The sequence below is a fragment of the Suricata suricatta genome, chromosome 10 (assembly GCF_006229205.1).
Source record: "Suricata suricatta isolate VVHF042 chromosome 10, meerkat_22Aug2017_6uvM2_HiC, whole genome shotgun sequence".
In the NCBI taxonomy this organism is placed as follows: domain Eukaryota; kingdom Metazoa; phylum Chordata; class Mammalia; order Carnivora; family Herpestidae; genus Suricata; species Suricata suricatta.
In genome coordinates, this window is record NC_043709.1 from 84,997,606 (window position 1) to 85,001,897 (window position 4,292).

General features: G+C 41.9%; 1 pseudogene; it reads left to right on the forward strand.

Annotated features, from left to right (window-relative positions):
- The first annotated feature begins 1,412 nt into the window (after positions 1-1,412).
- Positions 1,413-3,367, forward strand: LOC115305443 (annotated as a pseudogene).
- Positions 3,368-4,292: the final 925 nt, after the last annotated feature.

Here is a 4,292-nt window from a genome sequence, read left to right on the forward strand (position 1 = left end):
CTGTGGTTCAGGTTGTGCAGATTGTTGTGTTAGCCCTCAAATCAGTTTTCTAGTGTGTAAGATAGTTTAATGTTGCTCTGGCTGCATTTCAGAGATGAAAGATTAAAAAAAATTCATCCTGTTCTGCTATCTTGGCTCCTCCCCACAAATGAATAGTTTAATACAAATTCACAGAGTATGGAAGATTCTCCAGGCCTCTGGAAGCTGACATCACAAATGGTGCAGGGTGTTTTTAGAGCACAGTGTTGCCAGGGAGGAGACTGTCTGCAGAAGTGAGCTCACCTTCTCTCCTGGAACCCAGGGAGGGAGGAAATAGAAGGAATTGTTTTGGCTGTGAGCTACTGAGCATTTTAAATGACTTATTTTTTCCCCCTCAATACCCATCACAATCTCATATAAACACTCATATAGCTGTGGATATGATAATTATAGTGAATTTTTGTCTGGTTTGTTTGGGTGAGATTTATTGACATTCAGAATTAACAAAGTGGCTTTTCTTGTTCTTCTTCCCTTTTAGTAATGGAGCCTTGGTTAGCTGTTGTACTCATTTCTCCAGTGTTTCCTCATCATATAGCCTGTTCCTTTTCTTCTTGCAGGTAGTTATGAAGGCCCTGCACCTTTCTCCTTCTGCCTCTCTTTTCACAGCACACTTGTGGGCTTAGGTGGGTAAAGTGTAGGTTTGAACCGTACATTTTTTGCCATCAGTGCAGCTAAATGGTGATTCAGAATGAGGAGAATGGGTGCCAAAGTGACATTTGACCTTGGTTAGTTGATTTGGGGGCTAAGGGTTTTAAGATCATGGGACAAATATTTGTATTTTAAACTTGGGTGTTAATTCAAAAATGGTTCTGTAATTGCAATGAGACCCTCCATTCCATGAATTAATGTGTCATAGCTCATGCCCATGCACTGTGCAAATATCTCACATGTAAATTACTGTACAATAAATTCATGCCCTGTTATGTCTTACAGCTTAATTAGTACATGAAGCTACATGAATTTGATGAACCCAAAGGAGATTACCTCATGTGGTATGTAAAAAAGGAAAACGTTGGGAGGTATTTGACACTTCTTCTGGGGGTAAAACAGGGTTGCTTTTTCTATAATATCCTTTGTGTCAGTTTCTGTGATTTTTGGGATGCAAATAGGTGACATGTAACCTCTGAGTTTTGTGGGTGAGTTGAATAATGGGTTCAGTAAATATTTGTTGTTTACCATGTCTTAGGCATTATGGAAGAAGAGCACATACCACAAGAAATATGGCACAGCAGCTCTGAAGCCTGAGCAACCAATCACAGCATCCCCAACCCAACTTAGTTTAACTCAGCATCATTGAATCTGATTTGAGATTTAGAGCTCCCTGTGCCTGCTACATGTCTCTGATCCTAGAATCCTGTTCAATTCCAGCCAGAATGGTGTGTCAAGGACTTCGCAGATTTGGTCAAAAGCTGGTACGCAGACGTACACTGGAAGAAGATGAGGCTGAGACTGCCCCTGCCAAAAAACTCACGACTCTGGATTTAGTGGCTCTGGATGTGGACTACATAATAGATATAAGTATATATGTCCTGGCAGGTGAGGTGGCTAGAAATAAAGCAGGACCATCCATTGTGATCTGCTTTTTGGTGGCAGGCCTAACTTCAGTGTTGGCTGGGCTGTGCTATGTGGAGTTTAGTATACTTTTTCCTCATTCTGGTTCTTCTTATCTCTACAGCTATGTCACTATAGGTGAACTTGGGGCTTTCATCACTGCCTGGAAGTTCATCCTCTTCCACATTTCTGATAATGCCATGATAACTCGAGCCTGTGCCTTAACTTTTGACAAATTTTTTGGGAACTGGATCTCTTCAGCATTGCATGAGGGCATCTCATCACATGTTTCTCCTGTCTTTGCAGAAATTCTAGGCTTCATTGTTGTAGTTTCTGCATTGCTGCTCATGGAATTGTTGACTAAGAACATTAGACACCGTTCCTTGGTTAGCAAAGTGTTCACATTGGTGAAAATTTTCCTTCTTGGATTTGTCATAATCTCTGGCTTCATTAAGGGGGACCTGCACAACTGGAAGCTCACAGAAGAGGATTACATAAAGGCTGGACTCAATGACACATCTATCTTGGGCCCTCTGGGCTATGGAGGATTTGTGCCTTTTGGCTTCGAAGGAATTCTTCGTGGAGCAGCTACCTGTTTCTATGCATTTATTGATTTTGAATATATTGTTACCAAAGTAAAAAAAGCCAGGAATCCCCAGCGTTCCATCCCCGTGGGCATTATGATTTCACTATTCATCTGCTTTTTCTTGTATTTTGGTTTCTCTGCAGCACTTACACTTATGGTGCCTTACTATCAGCTTCAACCTGGGAGCATCTTGCCTGAGGCATTTCTTTATATTGGCTGGACCCCTGCCTATTATGTTGTAGCTTTTGGATTTTTCTGGATTCTTTCTGGAAGCTTCTGGGGCTTTCTGTTCCCCATAAGCCAGGTGATATACATGATGACACAGGATGGCCTGCTTTTCCCTGTCCTTGGCAGGATCCATACCAGTACATACATCCACATTATGGCCACTGTGATCTTGATTATTATTGTAGGCATCATGGCTTTCTTCATTGGACTCACTGATCTTCTGGACCTTATGTCAATAGGATCTCTGCTAGATTACTCCATTGTGGCTATTTATGTTCTCATTGTGAGGTACCAGCCTGAGATGAAGAATGGGGAAAATGAAGCAGAGGTGAGAGAAGAGAATGGATCTGCAGCAGAGAAGCTGACTCTACAGGGACTATTTTTTCCAGGCAGCTCCACCCCCACTCCACTCTCTGGCCGGGTTGTCTATGTTTGCTCCTCACTGCTTGTTCTGCTGCTCACTCTTCTGTGCCTGGTGCTGGCCCAGTGGCCAGTTCTGCTTTCTGAGGACCCAGTGTGGATTTCAGTGGTTGTGCTGCTCCTGGTGCTCATCACTGGGATCACTGTGGTCATCTGTAGACAGCCCCAGAGGTCCAGTCCCCTTCCCTTTAAGGTCTTTGCTCTGCCTCTCTTCCCACTACTGAGCATCTTCATGAATGTTTACCTTATGATGCAGATGACAGCTGGCACCTGGGCTCGATTTGTTGTCTGGATGATGATTGGGTTTGCTATCTACTTCAGCTATGGGATCCAGCACAGCCAGGTTGCTTAACCTCACTTAAGTTAGGGCCAAAATTGTAGACCTTGAGCTGAACAGTGCCAGTACATGTTTGGTTTGACATCAGCACACCTGAATGCAGTCTTGTCTCCCTGCACTATAATGGAGAGTACTCTTGAGTGCATGGAAAGCTAAGCCTACCACGAGGTATTTGTGGGGGAACACTAATAGAGCTCTGTATGTATTGTGGTGGGAATGATATTTTTGTTTGTTTGTTTTTATTTTTTTACTTGTCTACTTTCCAATTGTGTCTGAAGCTGCCTGCTGCCTTTAAAATAATTATTAAAAGACACTAAACAAAGTATTTTTACTTTATTTGGGTAAATACAGTAGGGGAAATACTGGATCATATGGCAATTCTATTTTGAATTTGTTGAGGAACAAGCATACTGGTTTCTATAGTGCTGCACCAGTTTACATTCCCACCAATAGTGGGGATCCTTTCTTCCACATCCTCATCAACACTTATTCTTTCTTGTCTTTTTGACATTCTGACAGTTATAACATGATATCTTATCATGGTTTTAATTTATATTTCCCTGATATTTGGTGATACTATCTTTTCAGATGTCTGTTGGCCATCTGTATGTCTTTTTTGGGAAAATGTCTATTCAGGTCTGCGGGGGACCAGCCCATGCACCACAGTCGAAAGGTCCCGAGTAGAGGGTTGGTGTCGGCGAAAATATCTCTAAGAAAGAAGATGGACAAGATGAACAAGACAGACGAGACAGACGAGACAGACAGCGGGCATGGTGGAAAAGCCATACTTTATTAAGATAGCCAGGGTCTTATATACCATAGGTGATTACATCATTTCTTTAATGGTTACATAGTTCAAGGTCCTTGAAGATATGCTCCAGAAAAGGTCATTCTTATCAGGACAGTAGTAAGTAACAGGATCAAGTCATTGCAAAAAGAGGAATCCCCTAATAATAGTCTGATTTTAAACATAAGATAAACCTGAAGAATTCTGTGAGGAGATATACATTCCTTAAGACCCTTCATCAGTTATTCAAGGGTAAGATGCTGATCCTTCTATATGTAAACATTTTGGCAGAGGATTATGTTCACCCAACAGCAGACAAAGAGCCAGAAAATAAAGTAAGGGAA